Here is a 17,654-nt window from a genome sequence, read left to right as displayed (position 1 = left end):
ATCCTGCATTGAGCGCAGGGGCGCGTTGATAACCAGTTGCTTCACTGGCTCGAAGGAATTGGTGAGTTCCAGAACAATATTGACTCTGAGATTCCCGGCAAGACGCCGTAAGTATGTAGTTCGTAAGAGTTCAAATGTCTGACTTTCATTCTTGTCCGATTCCTTGCAGGTTGCAGCTTGACCCAAGCGAAGAGTTCCTCGTGGCAACCGGTAATATTGAGGTAAGGATTTGTATTATCCAACACAGTTCGATAAAATAATGTCAATATGTAACCTGTTGCGTTCTGCCTTATTCAGGCGCTGAGAGAAAATATGAAGTCTCGGGGAATAATGCCTCCGGTGGTAAAATCAGGTAAGTCTATTGTGGTGAAGAGGTTTCCCCTTGTTTGTCCCTTTGTTTCACCTTGCTGTTCCTTTGTTTCCCCTTAGGGGCCAGGGTTCGGCGAGGATGCAGTGGAAGCTGCGCCGACCCGTGAAGAGGAACAGTACCCCCGGTGGTAAAATCAGGTAAGTCTATGTGGGGTAACTAATATTGCCTCTGTGTATTCCCTTGGCTCACCTTGCTGTTCTTGTCTTCCCCTTAGGTGTCAGAGTGCGGCGGGATCATGAAGAAGGATGCGGTGGAATGTGAAGATGCTGCGAAGGCCGGTGAGTTCAGCGCGGCGCTGCTGCAGGCGAGGCGATGCGCATTAAATAACTTCTTTCTTCCAGCTCGAAGGCGAGATGGATCGGGAATTCAGGTAAGGATCAAAGGTATTGCTCTTGTTCTAACCTTTTCTCCTTCTTTCTCCCTTTTTCTAGGAGCTCCAGACTCAAGGCGGCGTGGCAGAAGACTGGATGCAGACTTGCAGGCACAGTGAGCGTTATGCTGCTGGATGCAGAATAACGCGAAGCGTGTGCTGCTCTTCGGGCGTGGTTTAAATAGCCTCCAAAGTAGTCCCAGGTAAGTATTCCTCCCCAGCCCCACCCGAGTAAAAAAAAAAAAAAGAGTCCCTAGGTAAAGCCTCTTTTTGCTTGGAGCTCTTGCAGCATGGTCTGCATCAGGTAAGTTTTAATCTATGAGCCTGGCACCTATGGCGCCAGGACTGACTCCATATGATCCTGGTGCCATAGGCGCCAGGACTGCACCCAAATAGCCCCTAGCAGGGGTTGTTGGGCTTGCATACAATAACTTGATGCCTGCTTCCGGGGTTGCTGGACTTGGTCTGGGTCCCCGGGGGTAGGCATCATGACAGCAACGACCACTAGATCGTCCCACTGACCGCTTGCCTGGGACCACTGTTTTGCCAACGACTCCTGCATTGGGCGCATACGCAAACGTGCGTGTGGGACCAGGTAAATGCATGATGCCATCATTCCGAGCAGGCGCATCGCTTTGCGTATGGTTATCTGGCGACCAGCTAGATACTGAGGTATTTGCAGCAGTATTTGTTGTACTCTTGTTTGACGGAAAGACCAAACCCTCTTCTGTTTTTATGACAGCTCCTAGGAACTGTTTGGTCTTGTTTGGTATATACAAGGCTTGACTTTTTCTTGTTGATTGAGAAACCCAATTGAAAAAGTAGATTGATTGTTCTTTGGGTATTTTGCTTTCAAATTTGGGTGTTCTCCCCTGTGATCAGCTAGACGTCCGGGTAAGGGTACACCGGGATTGACTGCCTGCGTAGCTGCGCTGCCTCCACCGCCAGTACCTTGAATACCCTTGCGGAGGCTATGCCGAAGGGTAGCGCCTTGAATTGGTAGTGCTAGTTTGCTATTTTTAAACACAAGAATCTTCTGTGTGCTGGGAACAATGAAATATGAAAGTATGCAGCTTTCATATCCAAGGTTGCCATGTAGTCCCGCCGCTTTAGCAGTGGGATTATTTCCTGTAGCATTGTCATGCAGAACTTATGTGGCTTCTTTGCCGGGTGAAGGTCTAAGACAGGGCGCATTGTAAGGTCCTTTTTTGGTACAAGGAAGTACATTGAATAAATACCCTTGTTTACCTGGTTCGCCGGTATGATTTCTATAGCGTCCTTTAAGAGCAGCGCTTTCACCTCTTCCAACAGGATACAATGTTCTTCCTGGGAGGTGTTCCTTTGTCTTGGCGGGTAGTTGGTTGGTTGCTGTATCAGTTCTATGCACTAATTGGCCGCCACGGTAGATACCCACTTGTCCGTGGTGATTCTCTCCCATACGTGGTTAAAGTATGAAATGCAGCCTTCTAAAGGAGTAGCATGGGAGGGAACCTGTAGCGGGTGGTCATTGCTTGGGGGGTGTTGAGCCACCTCTGGAGGAGGATCTACCCCTACTGCGAGACCTTCTTTGGCCTCTTTAAAACCCCTGTTGAGAGGACTGTCCCTGTGTTGAACCCTAGGACGAGTTTTGACCTTGGTCGTAACCAGATGCTTGCTGAGAGTTTTGCCCTCTGTTAGGAAAGATTTCTTAATTGTGGGTAATTTTCCTTCCATGTGGCAACCCCTAAACTTTTTGCTGTTGTTTTCACCATGATCTAGACTTTGCCAGAGAAGTCTCTGGGCTTTCGCTCCATTCTTACGGGGAAACTGACATGCCCTTAAGACAATCAGTACCGGGAAACGTTGTTTTCTGTAGTTCTTATCATGTTGCAGCTTTCGCGCAACATGGCACAAGAGGGCACTGTAAGCTAAGTTACTGCTCTCTTGGGTCTCTAGTCTTCTACAGGCCCTAGACACTCTCTTTGGATTGTTAATGAACGGTGCAAGTGAATCACGGACGGGACTGGTGGCAGCGATCGTTTCTTTGTGTTTTGAGCTCCTTTTGGCTATTTAGCGCATTTCTCGCGCTTAGCCCAAAATGGTGGCCTGGTTTCCAAAATGGCCAGACCACAAGGCTCTTTGTCCTGCCCGCTGACCGTCTTGCCCCCTTCACCTTCCCCAGGTCGAGCCGACCCGGGGCCTTCCTTATTTGGGCATGTACTGTCCCGCGAAACACAGATGCTTTCGCGGGCTTCTACAGGCCTTGTGTGTGCCTCCAGGATGTGGGCTGGGATGTCTGGTCCCAATACACATCCTGGGCGCCAGAGAGTCTAGTGTGTCGTGAATGCCTGGGACCACCGTGGTCCGTGATAGGTCCACGTATGGTGTGAGTGTTTTGTGAGCAGATCTCCCATTGGGTCCCCTCCGTTTTGGCGCGAAGGGAACCGTGGATAAGAGGAGGCTGGAAACACCACTACCATGTTGATCTCCCGAGTTCTCATGAACAAAGGGATACAGGAGCCAAGTATCATGCAACTACGAGGCTGAAACTGAGGAATCGCTGGTGACCCACTGAAGGACTGCTCCTCTGCACTTCTGTCGCTTTGTGAAACCCTTTCTACCTCTGATCGAACGAGAAGGCCTGTACTGGTACTTCGACCCTTTGGAATAGTGGGAACAACTATTCTCGGCATCTTCTCCATTTCCTGCACGTAAGCCTTCAGAAGTGTCTCTGGGCCATCCAGTGGACTGACCAGCCTACACAGGAGTCTTGCTCTGTAACCGCCATCAGGTTGCTGCTGTATTACGAGTCCTTGCCACTCTCACACGATTCGTACACTTGGCGTTCCCAGGTCTGAAGTGAGAAGTGTACTTTGGGCTGAAATACACACAGCCGCTCGTTGCCCTGCTGTGGTAACAAACTGTGCGGGTTCACTGCGTTTGGGACATCCTCAACTCTAACTTCTGCTGCCGCGGAATCTACACGACGCCAAGACGTCCTCTGCTCGTATCTGAACCTGCCAACACTGAAACTGACGTGGAGAAGCCTGGGTCTGCCTGCATCAGGGACCGGTGAGTAGCATCACTAGGAACTGGTCGCCCTCCTGCAGTAGCCCATAGCTTTCCCCCGCTGTGTCAAACAGCACGCCTTTCCGTACTCACGCTCTGCTTCTGCCCACAGTGGAGGCTGTGCTTGAGTCGCGGAGCTCTGTTCATCTTCATTTGTTCACCGAACTGAACTGCCTGATTCCCTCGAGGAGACTCTCCTTTGCCCGTTGGCACCCGCGTGTGCAGGTACTTTTGAGCACAAGGCTCCACTCTTCGTAGGGCTCGGACTTCCGTCTAGTTAGGTGCCTCTGAAGGCGGACTGGGTCTAACTATTATTCGCACTGCCTGTTTTCCTCCCCATCTAGGTGGTCTGCATATTTCGTGCGTCTAACTCGTTAGACTCGTTGGTAATTGTATATATATTGTATTTGATTGTGATGTGTTGGTTTACTTGAGTTTTATTGTGATTTCTCGCTACGGTCAATGTTACAAAGGCCTTGTAATAAATGTGTCTATATTTTTAATATAACACCTGCTTGGAGTAATTTGTAAGTGTCCTTGCTTTGTGTGCTCATTGCGGGCTTTCAGTCACCCTCACCCCTCTTGAGACCTAGTCTTGACCGCTGAAATTGCTACCTTGATTGGTCTGGCTTGTCCAGAGGTTACCCTGTTCCAAGAAACTAGGCTGGCCTTCTGAACCTCTGCCCCTCCAGGACAGAGTTTAGAAATCCATCTTAACAAATTGGTGTACAGTGGTGGGATACGACTGAAGGTATCCAGTGTTGCGCACGAGCGAAGGCATTTCAAGTTATTCCTACCAGGACACGTAGTGAATTGTCGTAGTGTAACTTTTAAAAGGCCATAGTCCTATCTATCAGTATGGAAACAAATACCTTGTTAACTTTAAATGCTTCTAAATCCGAAACATTGAAAAAGATGTGTGCGGAGAGAGGTGTCTCCTCTCAAGGCACCAAATTGGATATGATCCAAAGAATCGTGGCGTGGCAAGAAGCACAGCTTGAAGCTATAACTTTTGAGGACAGTGCGGAAGGAGGTGGGGCTGCTCTCACTGGTAGAACCGATGGTTCTGCCGCTGCACTGGTCCACCGTGACCACAAGGACAGGGAGGATGAGATGTCTAATGTTTCCTCTGCCAGTGTTGATGGGGAGGCCATGCTTGAATTCAAGAAGCAAGAACTGCTGTTTAGGCAGAAGGAGCTTGATTTCAGCATGGCCAAACTAAAAATCAAACAGGCCGAAAAACAGAAAGACAGGGATCACCAGTTGGAACTGGCCAAGCTTCAGGTTGCAAATGGACCCAGGGGTCCTGGATATGGGTCTGGGGCCTCCTCTCATCCACGGTTTCCAAAAGATCTGCCCAGTGGGCATGAGGAAAAGAATGACATTATGGACTGGCTGAATACGTTTGAGTATGCATGTGAAGTTCAACAAGTTGACAATGCTGATAAGATTGCCTGGTTACTCAGCAGACTGCCCCATTCTGGCTGTAGTAGTGCCATTATGGAAATGTCGAAGGGTGAGCAAACAGATTTTGCAATGTTAAAGCAAACTCTCGTTTTAAAGTTTGGAAAGACTCCTGCCCAATATTTAAAACGATTCCGAGAGTATAAGAAAAAAGAAGTTGGTACTTGGGTATCTTATGTAACCGAATCCTTAAAAAACTTGACTGGCTGGGTCAAAGGTTATAAGGTTTCTACCTTTGAAGGCATAATAAGTCTCGTCATGCTGGAACATATTTTTGCATCTTCTTCCACGGAGCTTAAGCAGCATTTGGCAGATTCGAAGGAGATAGATCCTAAGAAGCTTGCCATTGCAGCAGATTTATGGGCATCACATCGAGTGTCCCATAAGGACAAAACTCATCCTAGTAAGCAGGAGGAAGGGAAAAAGTCCAAAGGTAAGGAGGGTGGAGAATCTGATAAATCTTCTTCTGAAAAGGGCCACAAAAAGAAAAATAAGTGTAAGACACAAGAGAACTCACAGGGTAGTGGAGGTCAGCCTCCGAAACAGAACTCTGGTTACAATAAGCCTCCCTATGTAAACAGACCCAATGGATCTTGTTTTGCTTGTGGAGCAACTGACCACGTGAAGGGGGATCCCCGGTGTAAGGTTAAACCTTTGGGGGTCCACTCTCCTAATCTGGCCTTCTCCTCCTACGAGGAAGAAGAGATTACAGGAGCATCCTTCTCAGACTCCTTCCCCAGTGGGATAGAAGCTGAGGTAGTTTTAGTTTCCCTGGGAGCCTAAAGTTGCAGAGGCTTATGCTCGGATTCCAGATAATACCAAGCACTACTTTAAAGACAGTGTGCTGATCAATGGAGTAGATACTCCAGCTCTTAGGGATAGTGGGTGCAGTCGAACTGTAGTGGATTCTACCTTGGTAGACTCAGAGGAAGTTGCCAGAGCTACTCTGATGCCCACTAAGTTGGCTGACGGCCCACCTCGCATGTTTCCAGTAATACCTGTAAATCTTACTTTAAATGGTACAGTAGTCAGGATTCCAGTGAGCATTCAGAGAAACGTCCCAGGAAAGGTCTTGTTAGGCAACGATCTCAGGGCTTTAGGGCTCGTAGGAGACACTGCCGACAGACCCTGCACACGGTCTCAAACACGGGCGGGCAGCATTGGCCAAGATCAATACGCCGCCCCAGCCGAAGGGGAAACCCAAGGCGAAAGGAGTAAGAAAGTCAAGACGAGGGAAAGAACATTCCCCCGAACTCGCCTACCACTGCGGTGGAGGAAGTTGGTCAATCGCCCGGGCCTGACGAGGAGGTGGCGATGCCTGAAGTATTTGACCCCAACGACCATCCTGAACTAAAAGACTTGTTAGTAGAAGGTGGTCCAGACAGGGAAGAATTCAGTAAAGGCCAACGTGAGTGCCCATCTCTGGAAGGCCTAAGGAGACATGCCTGCTCCCAGCTTGAGGGTGAACCTCCTGGGACACCTCGGATTTATTGGGAAGGTGGACTCCTGTATAGTGAGCCCACAGAGTCTACAGAAGGAGACCATAGGAGGTTGGTGGTTCCCCTTGCTGTAAGACCCTTCCTCCTGCAGCTGGCACATGAAGTGCCCCTTGCTGGTCACCTTGGTATTAAGAGGACCAAGCAAAGGTTATCCATGCACTTCTACTGGCCCAAGATGGGGGTGCAAGTAGAAAGTCACTGCAGGAGTTGTGCCTCCTGCAAGTTATCTGGTAAGAGTGGCTCAACAATCCAAGCTCCATTGGTACCACTCCCAGTTGTGGGAATACCATTCGAAAGGGTAGGGATCAACATCGTTGGTCCCCTTGACCCGCAGACATCCTCAGGCAATAGGTTTATCTTGGTGCTAGTCGACTATGCTACCAGATATCCTGAAGCTATCCCATTGAAAACTGTAACTGCCAAGTCAGTTGCAAAAGCGTTACTTGGCATCTTTACTAGGGTTGGCTTCCCTAAAGAAGATGTGTCTGACAGAGGCAGCAATTTTATGTCAACCTTTATGCAGGCTATGTGGAAAGAATGTGGGGTCACCTACAAGTTCTCTTCTGCATACCACCCCCAGACCAATGGTCTGGTGGAACGTTTAAACAGAACGTTAAAGAGCATGATTGGGGCTCTGGAAGAACCTCAGAAGAAAATGGGATCTTCTTTTACCATGCTTACTGTTTGCCTACCGATAGGTACCACAGGAGGTTGTTGGCTTAAGCCCCTTCGAACTTCTGTTTGGTCATCCTGTGCGGGGTCCCTTAGCCATAGTCAAAGAGGGATGGGATATGTCCACTCCCCCTGTTACTACCAACGTAGTAGATTATGTGCTGGGGCTCAGAAAACGGATGGTACTTCTGATGGGCTTGGCTAGTGATAAATTGAAGGCAGGACAAGCGCTGGTGAAACATTGGTACGACCAGAAAGCTTCCCTCATCAACTTTACACCTGGTCAGCAAGTCCTGATCATGAATCCCATAAGGCCTCGAGCTTTACAGGACAAATGGTCAGGCCCTTACACAGTGGTGAAGCCCCTGGGTGAGGTTAACTATTTAGTGGACCTTGGAAGGCCTGGACAGGCTCCAAAAGTGTTCCACGTAAATAGGCTGAAGGCTTTCGTCCCAAGAGTCGAAATCGCAGCACTGCTACTGGCTTCAGATGTTGAGGAAGAGGAGTCAACCTCTCCCTGACCTGTTAAGGGGTCCTTCAGACAGCTCCTTTGAGGGTGTCCGAGTGGCCCCTCACCTGACTTCTGATCAGCAGGCTGAGGTGAAAAGTTTGCTTAGGCAGTGTTCCCCCCCTGTTTTCACAGTCGCCTGGTTTGACACCTTCGTGCAAACATAACAGACACAGGAGACAGTGTACTTACCAAAAGTAGGGGATAGAGGATGTCAGACAAAGTACGGTCTTACATTAAGACCGAGGTCAACAAGATGTTAGACCTTGGGGTGATTGAACCCTCTAGTAGTCCTTGGTCCAGCCCTGTGGTTTTGGTTCCAAAGGCAGGCACTTCTGAATTGAGGTTCTGCGTGGATTACAGGGCTCTGAATGCTGTCACCAAGACAGATGCACACCCCTTGCTTCGAACAGATGAGCTGGTGGATACCTTGGGTGCCTCCAAGTACCTCAGCACGTTTGACCTCACTGCTGGCTATTGGCAAATAGCTTTAGCAGAACATGCCAAGGAGAAGACAGTGTTTTCTACTCCAGACGGCCTTTACCAATTCAGGGTAATGCCGTTCGGGTTGAAGAATGCACCTGCCACTTTCCAGAGGCTTGTGAATCATGTGTTAATGGGTTGGACGAATTCTGTCTTGCATATCTGGATGATATAGCAGTTTTCAGTGCCACCTGGGAAGACCATGTGAAACACCGCAGGATTGTGCTCCAGGCTCTTCAGAAAGCACACTTGACCATAAAGGCTAGTAAATGCCAGATTGGACAAGGCTCAGTGGTTTACCTTGGACATGAAGTACGTGGAAGGAGGATACAGCCTCTTCCCAGTAAAGTACAAGCAGTACAAGACTGGCCTACCCCCACTACACAGACCCAAGTGAGAGCCTTCTTAGGACTCACGGGGTATTACCGCAACTTCATGGCAGACTATGGCACCATAGCTGCCCTCTGACTGCCCTCACCACTCCGAAGAAACCCAAGAAGGTAACTTGAAACCGACGAGTGTGAGAAGGCCTTCAACGGCTTGAAAGACTCCTTGTGCCAGGCCCCTGATTATCAAAGACCTTTTATTGTGCAGACGGACGCCTCTGACACTGGGATAGGAGCTGTACTATCGCAAGTAGATGAGAAGGGTAAGTAACACCCTATTGGTTTTATTAGTCGCCAGCTTAAGGACAGAGAGCTCAGATGGTCCACAGTGGAGAAAGAATGTTTCTGTGTTGTCTGGGCCCTACGGAAGCTGAGGCCCTACATCTATGGGACCCACTTCACTGTGCAAACTGACCATAAGCCCTTAAAGTGGCTAATGAACATGAAGGGAGAGAATCCAAAGTTGCTTAGGTGGTCCATAAGTCTACAAGGCTTTGACTTCACTATTGAGCATAGGCCAGGTATCCAACATAGCAATGCTGATTGGTTGTCCAGAATGTTTAACCGACCTGAACAAGAGACTCATCCAGGGGTGGATTAGTTCCCCCTGTCCATAGTCTGGGAGGGGCGAGTGTTAGGAAAGATTTCTTAATTGTGGGTAATTTTCCTTCCATGTGGCAAACCCTAAACTTTTTGCTCTTGTTTTCACCATGATCTAGACTTTGCCAGAGAAGTGCAGCCTTCTGCCGCACTCCTCTGGGCTTTCGCTCCATTCTTACGGGGAAACTGACATGCCCTCAAGACAGTCAGTACCGGGAAACGTTTTCCGTAGTTCTTTTATCATGTTGCAGCTTTCGCGCAACATGGCACAAGAGGGCACTGTAAGCTAAGTTACTGCTCTCTTGGGTCTCTAGTCTTCTACAGGCCCTAGACACTCTCTTTGGATTGTTAACGAACGGTGCAAGTGAATCACGGACGGGACTGGTGGCAGCGATCGTTTCTTTGTGTTTTGAGCTCCTTTTGGCTGTTTAAGCGCGTTTCTTGCGCTTAGCCCACAATGGTGGCCTGGCTTCCAGAATGGCCAGACCACAAGGCTCTTTGTCCTGCCCGCTGACCGTCTTGCCCCCTTCACCTTCCCCAGGTCGAGCCGACCCGGGGCCTTCCTTATTTGGGCATGTACTTTCCCGCGAAACACAGATGCTTTCGCGGGCTTCTACAGGCCTTGTGTGTATCATGATGCCCGCTCCCGGGGAGCCGGTTCAAGCCCTGCGTCCCCGAAAGCGGACATCCAGTCCCCAAGGAAGGACCCAGCAACCCCGTATAGGGGCCCTTTTAACAGTGTCCTGGCGCCTATGGCGCCAGGCTCATAAAAGACATCAGTCCTGGCGCCATAGGCGCCAGGCTCATTATGGGAGTGCTTGGGTGCACTTACCTGATGCAGACCATGCTGCAGGATCCCGGCCTCCTTGAGGCCTGAAAGGAACTACTTTACCTGTGGGACTAATTTACCATCCGGGCGTGATCGGGGAAGGATACATACCTGATTGGAGGAAGGATACATACCTGGAACTTCTTCCAAGGCTATTTAAACCCCACCCGAACAGCCACACGTGCTTCGCGTTGTTCTGCATCTAGCAGCTGGACGCTCACCGTGTCTGCTCCTGCATCCTGACTTCTGCCACGCCTGCCAGCATCCTGGATCACCTGCAAAGGAAGAGAAGAAGAGAACAGAAGAAGAAAAAGTCCTTACCTGCTAAAACCGCATCCCGGAGACATCTCGCCGACAATCCTGAAAAGGAAGACTTTTATTTAAAAGCTCATCGCGTTGATCGCTGCAGCGCTGCATTCCACTCACCTTTACAGGGCGCCTCCTTGTTCAGCAGCGATCATCCGGATTCGCACTCACGCCCCAGCGCCTAGGGAGAAAAAGACCAGAACAAAAGGTGAGAGAGAGAAGGGAATAAGGAAAGCTAAATCTCCATGTTAAGACTTACCTGTTGATTCATTCCCTCTCCATTTCGGGTCCGCGCCGCATCCTGGCATTTCCGGACCCCGGCCCCTAAGGGGAAAAAGAGAGCCAGATTTGGGGGCCCGGTCCAGTCCGTCTTCTGAACCCTGCGCATCACCTTACAAGAGGTCACAGCAGCGCGAACCAGGCCAGCACCTCCGTGGGAGTCAGGTGAGCGTAACAGTGTGTGCCTCCAGGATGTGGGCTGGGATGTCTGGTCCCAATACACATCCTGGGTGCCAGAGAGTCTAGTGTCGTGAATGCCTGGGACCACCGTGGTCCGTGATAGGTCCACGTATGGTGTGAGTGTTTTGTGAGCAGATCTCCTATTGGGTCCCCTCCGTTTTGGCGCGAAGGGAACCGTGGATAAGAGGAGGCTGGAAACACCACTACCATGTCGATCTCCTGAGTTCTCATGAACAAAGGGATACAGGAGCCAAGTATCCTGCAACTACAAGGCTGAAACCGAGGAATCGCTGGTGACCCACTGAAGGACTGCTCCTCTGCACTGCTGTCGCTTTGTGAAACCCTTTCTACCTCTGATCGAACGAGAAGGCCTGTACTGGTACTTCGACCCTTTGCAATAGTGGGAACAACTATTCTCGGCATCTTCTCCATTTCCTGCACGTAAGCCTTCGGAAGTGTCTCTGGGCCATCCAGTGGACTGACCAGCCTACACAGGAGTCTTGCTCTGTAACCGCCATCAGGTTGCTGCTGTATTACGAGTCCTTGCCACTCTCACACGATTCGTACACTTGGCGTTCCCAGGTCTGAAGTGAGAAGTGTACTTTGGGCTGAAATACACACAGCCGCTCGTTGCCCTGCTGTGGTAACAAACTGTGCGGGTTCACTGCGTTTGGGACATCCTCAACTCTAACTTCTGCTGCCGCGGAATCTACACGACGCCAAGACGTCCTCTGCTCGTATCTGAACCTGCCAACACTGAAACTGACGTGGAGAAGCCTGGGTCTGCCTGCATCAGGGACCGGTGAGTAGCATCACTAGGAACTGGTCGCCCTCCTGCAGTAGCCCATAGCTTTCCCCCGCTGTGTCAAACAGCACGCCTTTCCGTACTCACGCTCTGCTTCTGCCCACAGTGGAGGCTGTGCTTGAGTCGCGGAGCTCTGTTCATCTTCATTTGTTCACCGAACTGAACTGCCTGATTCCCTCGAGGAGACTCTCCTTTGCCCGTTGGCACCCGCGTGTGCAGGTACTTTTGAGCACAAGGCTCCACTCTTCGTAGGGCTCGGACTTCCGTCTAGTTAGGTGCCTCTGAAGGCGGACTGGGTCTAACTATTATTCGCACTGCCTGTTTTCCTCCCCATCTAGGTGGTCTGCATATTTCGTGCGTCTAACTCGTTAGACTCGTTGGTAATTGTATATATATTGTATTTGATTGTGATGTGTTGGTTTACTTGAGTTTTATTGTGATTTCTCGCTACGGTCAATGTTACAAAGGCCTTGTAATAAATGTGTCTATATTTTTAATATAACACCTGCTTGGAGTAATTTGTAAGTGTCCTTGCTTTGTGTGCTCATTGCGGGCTTTCAGTCACCCTCACCCCTCTTGAGACCTAGTCTTGACCGCTGAAATTGCTACCTTGATTGGTCTGGCTTGTCCAGAGGTTACCCTGTTCCAAGAAACTAGGCTGGCCTTCTGAACCTCTGCCCCTCCAGGACAGAGTTTAGAAATCCATCTTAACAAATTGGTGTACAGTGGTGGGATACGACTGAAGGTATCCAGTGTTGCGCACGAGCGAAGGCATTTCAAGTTATTCCTACCAGGACACGTAGTGAATTGTCGTAGTGTAACTTTTAAAAGGCCATAGTCCTATCTATCAGTATGGAAACAAATACCTTGTTAACTTTAAATGCTTCTAAATCCGAAACATTGAAAAAGATGTGTGCGGAGAGAGGTGTCTCCTCTCAAGGCACCAAATTGGATATGATCCAAAGAATCGTGGCGTGGCAAGAAGCACAGCTTGAAGCTATAACTTTTGAGGACAGTGCGGAAGGAGGTGGGGCTGCTCTCACTGGTAGAACCGATGGTTCTGCCGCTGCACTGGTCCACCGTGACCACAAGGACAGGGAGGATGAGATGTCTAATGTTTCCTCTGCCAGTGTTGATGGGGAGGCCATGCTTGAATTCAAGAAGCAAGAACTGCTGTTTAGGCAGAAGGAGCTTGATTTCAGCATGGCCAAACTAAAAATCAAACAGGCCGAAAAACAGAAAGACAGGGATCACCAGTTGGAACTGGCCAAGCTTCAGGTTGCAAATGGACCCAGGGGTCCTGGATATGGGTCTGGGGCCTCCTCTCATCCACGGTTTCCAAAAGATCTGCCCAGTGGGCATGAGGAAAAGAATGACATTATGGACTGGCTGAATACGTTTGAGTATGCATGTGAAGTTCAACAAGTTGACAATGCTGATAAGATTGCCTGGTTACTCAGCAGACTGCCCCATTCTGGCTGTAGTAGTGCCATTATGGAAATGTCGAAGGGTGAGCAAACAGATTTTGCAATGTTAAAGCAAACTCTCGTTTTAAAGTTTGGAAAGACTCCTGCCCAATATTTAAAACGATTCCGAGAGTATAAGAAAAAAGAAGTTGGTACTTGGGTATCTTATGTAACCGAATCCTTAAAAAACTTGACTGGCTGGGTCAAAGGTTATAAGGTTTCTACCTTTGAAGGCATAATAAGTCTCGTCATGCTGGAACATATTTTTGCATCTTCTTCCACGGAGCTTAAGCAGCATTTGGCAGATTCGAAGGAGATAGATCCTAAGAAGCTTGCCATTGCAGCAGATTTATGGGCATCACATCGAGTGTCCCATAAGGACAAAACTCATCCTAGTAAGCAGGAGGAAGGGAAAAAGTCCAAAGGTAAGGAGGGTGGAGAATCTGATAAATCTTCTTCTGAAAAGGGCCACAAAAAGAAAAATAAGTGTAAGACACAAGAGAACTCACAGGGTAGTGGAGGTCAGCCTCCGAAACAGAACTCTGGTTACAATAAGCCTCCCTATGTAAACAGACCCAATGGATCTTGTTTTGCTTGTGGAGCAACTGACCACGTGAAGGGGGATCCCCGGTGTAAGGTTAAACCTTTGGGGGTCCACTCTCCTAATCTGGCCTTCTCCTCCTACGAGGAAGAAGAGATTACAGGAGCATCCTTCTCAGACTCCTTCCCCAGTGGGATAGAAGCTGAGGTAGTTTTAGTTTCCCTGGGAGCCTAAAGTTGCAGAGGCTTATGCTCGGATTCCAGATAATACCAAGCACTACTTTAAAGACAGTGTGCTGATCAATGGAGTAGATACTCCAGCTCTTAGGGATAGTGGGTGCAGTCGAACTGTAGTGGATTCTACCTTGGTAGACTCAGAGGAAGTTGCCAGAGCTACTCTGATGCCCACTAAGTTGGCTGACGGCCCACCTCGCATGTTTCCAGTAATACCTGTAAATCTTACTTTAAATGGTACAGTAGTCAGGATTCCAGTGAGCATTCAGAGAAACGTCCCAGGAAAGGTCTTGTTAGGCAACGATCTCAGGGCTTTAGGGCTCGTAGGAGACACTGCCGACAGACCCTGCACACGGTCTCAAACACGGGCGGGCAGCATTGGCCAAGATCAATACGCCGCCCCAGCCGAAGGGGAAACCCAAGGCGAAAGGAGTAAGAAAGTCAAGACGAGGGAAAGAACATTCCCCCGAACTCGCCTACCACTGCGGTGGAGGAAGTTGGTCAATCGCCCGGGCCTGACGAGGAGGTGGCGATGCCTGAAGTATTTGACCCCAACGACCATCCTGAACTAAAAGACTTGTTAGTAGAAGGTGGTCCAGACAGGGAAGAATTCAGTAAAGGCCAACGTGAGTGCCCATCTCTGGAAGGCCTAAGGAGACATGCCTGCTCCCAGCTTGAGGGTGAACCTCCTGGGACACCTCGGATTTATTGGGAAGGTGGACTCCTGTATAGTGAGCCCACAGAGTCTACAGAAGGAGACCATAGGAGGTTGGTGGTTCCCCTTGCTGTAAGACCCTTCCTCCTGCAGCTGGCACATGAAGTGCCCCTTGCTGGTCACCTTGGTATTAAGAGGACCAAGCAAAGGTTATCCATGCACTTCTACTGGCCCAAGATGGGGGTGCAAGTAGAAAGTCACTGCAGGAGTTGTGCCTCCTGCAAGTTATCTGGTAAGAGTGGCTCAACAATCCAAGCTCCATTGGTACCACTCCCAGTTGTGGGAATACCATTCGAAAGGGTAGGGATCAACATCGTTGGTCCCCTTGACCCGCAGACATCCTCAGGCAATAGGTTTATCTTGGTGCTAGTCGACTATGCTACCAGATATCCTGAAGCTATCCCATTGAAAACTGTAACTGCCAAGTCAGTTGCAAAAGCGTTACTTGGCATCTTTACTAGGGTTGGCTTCCCTAAAGAAGATGTGTCTGACAGAGGCAGCAATTTTATGTCAACCTTTATGCAGGCTATGTGGAAAGAATGTGGGGTCACCTACAAGTTCTCTTCTGCATACCACCCCCAGACCAATGGTCTGGTGGAACGTTTAAACAGAACGTTAAAGAGCATGATTGGGGCTCTGGAAGAACCTCAGAAGAAAATGGGATCTTCTTTTACCATGCTTACTGTTTGCCTACCGATAGGTACCACAGGAGGTTGTTGGCTTAAGCCCCTTCGAACTTCTGTTTGGTCATCCTGTGCGGGGTCCCTTAGCCATAGTCAAAGAGGGATGGGATATGTCCACTCCCCCTGTTACTACCAACGTAGTAGATTATGTGCTGGGGCTCAGAAAACGGATGGTACTTCTGATGGGCTTGGCTAGTGATAAATTGAAGGCAGGACAAGCGCTGGTGAAACATTGGTACGACCAGAAAGCTTCCCTCATCAACTTTACACCTGGTCAGCAAGTCCTGATCATGAATCCCATAAGGCCTCGAGCTTTACAGGACAAATGGTCAGGCCCTTACACAGTGGTGAAGCCCCTGGGTGAGGTTAACTATTTAGTGGACCTTGGAAGGCCTGGACAGGCTCCAAAAGTGTTCCACGTAAATAGGCTGAAGGCTTTCGTCCCAAGAGTCGAAATCGCAGCACTGCTACTGGCTTCAGATGTTGAGGAAGAGGAGTCAACCTCTCCCTGACCTGTTAAGGGGTCCTTCAGACAGCTCCTTTGAGGGTGTCCGAGTGGCCCCTCACCTGACTTCTGATCAGCAGGCTGAGGTGAAAAGTTTGCTTAGGCAGTGTTCCCCCCCTGTTTTCACAGTCGCCTGGTTTGACACCTTCGTGCAAACATAACAGACACAGGAGACAGTGTACTTACCAAAAGTAGGGGATAGAGGATGTCAGACAAAGTACGGTCTTACATTAAGACCGAGGTCAACAAGATGTTAGACCTTGGGGTGATTGAACCCTCTAGTAGTCCTTGGTCCAGCCCTGTGGTTTTGGTTCCAAAGGCAGGCACTTCTGAATTGAGGTTCTGCGTGGATTACAGGGCTCTGAATGCTGTCACCAAGACAGATGCACACCCCTTGCTTCGAACAGATGAGCTGGTGGATACCTTGGGTGCCTCCAAGTACCTCAGCACGTTTGACCTCACTGCTGGCTATTGGCAAATAGCTTTAGCAGAACATGCCAAGGAGAAGACAGTGTTTTCTACTCCAGACGGCCTTTACCAATTCAGGGTAATGCCGTTCGGGTTGAAGAATGCACCTGCCACTTTCCAGAGGCTTGTGAATCATGTGTTAATGGGTTGGACGAATTCTGTCTTGCATATCTGGATGATATAGCAGTTTTCAGTGCCACCTGGGAAGACCATGTGAAACACCGCAGGATTGTGCTCCAGGCTCTTCAGAAAGCACACTTGACCATAAAGGCTAGTAAATGCCAGATTGGACAAGGCTCAGTGGTTTACCTTGGACATGAAGTACGTGGAAGGAGGATACAGCCTCTTCCCAGTAAAGTACAAGCAGTACAAGACTGGCCTACCCCCACTACACAGACCCAAGTGAGAGCCTTCTTAGGACTCACGGGGTATTACCGCAACTTCATGGCAGACTATGGCACCATAGCTGCCCTCTGACTGCCCTCACCACTCCGAAGAAACCCAAGAAGGTAACTTGAAACCGACGAGTGTGAGAAGGCCTTCAACGGCTTGAAAGACTCCTTGTGCCAGGCCCCTGATTATCAAAGACCTTTTATTGTGCAGACGGACGCCTCTGACACTGGGATAGGAGCTGTACTATCGCAAGTAGATGAGAAGGGTAAGTAACACCCTATTGGTTTTATTAGTCGCCAGCTTAAGGACAGAGAGCTCAGATGGTCCACAGTGGAGAAAGAATGTTTCTGTGTTGTCTGGGCCCTACGGAAGCTGAGGCCCTACATCTATGGGACCCACTTCACTGTGCAAACTGACCATAAGCCCTTAAAGTGGCTAATGAACATGAAGGGAGAGAATCCAAAGTTGCTTAGGTGGTCCATAAGTCTACAAGGCTTTGACTTCACTATTGAGCATAGGCCAGGTATCCAACATAGCAATGCTGATTGGTTGTCCAGAATGTTTAACCGACCTGAACAAGAGACTCATCCAGGGGTGGATTAGTTCCCCCTGTCCATAGTCTGGGAGGGGCGAGTGTTAGGAAAGATTTCTTAATTGTGGGTAATTTTCCTTCCATGTGGCAAACCCTAAACTTTTTGCTCTTGTTTTCACCATGATCTAGACTTTGCCAGAGAAGTGCAGCCTTCTGCCGCACTCCTCTGGGCTTTCGCTCCATTCTTACGGGGAAACTGACATGCCCTCAAGACAGTCAGTACCGGGAAACGTTTTCCGTAGTTCTTTTATCATGTTGC

The 17,654-nt window shown here is 49.4% G+C and overlaps 1 protein-coding gene across 1 annotated transcript in view; it reads right to left on the bottom strand.

Annotated features, from left to right (window-relative positions):
• Nucleotides 1-17,654, bottom strand: part of GPKOW (G-patch domain and KOW motifs) — a 458,842-nt gene that overhangs the window by 95,844 nt on the left and 345,344 nt on the right. The window lies entirely within an intron of this gene.

This window comes from Ambystoma mexicanum, chromosome 2p (genome assembly GCF_040938575.1).
Source record: "Ambystoma mexicanum isolate Mex_15411 chromosome 2p, UKY_AmexF1_1, whole genome shotgun sequence".
NCBI lineage: Eukaryota > Metazoa > Chordata > Amphibia > Caudata > Ambystomatidae > Ambystoma > Ambystoma mexicanum.
Note: the sequence above shows the minus strand (reverse complement) of the source record. Positions and strands in the feature narration are given on the sequence as shown.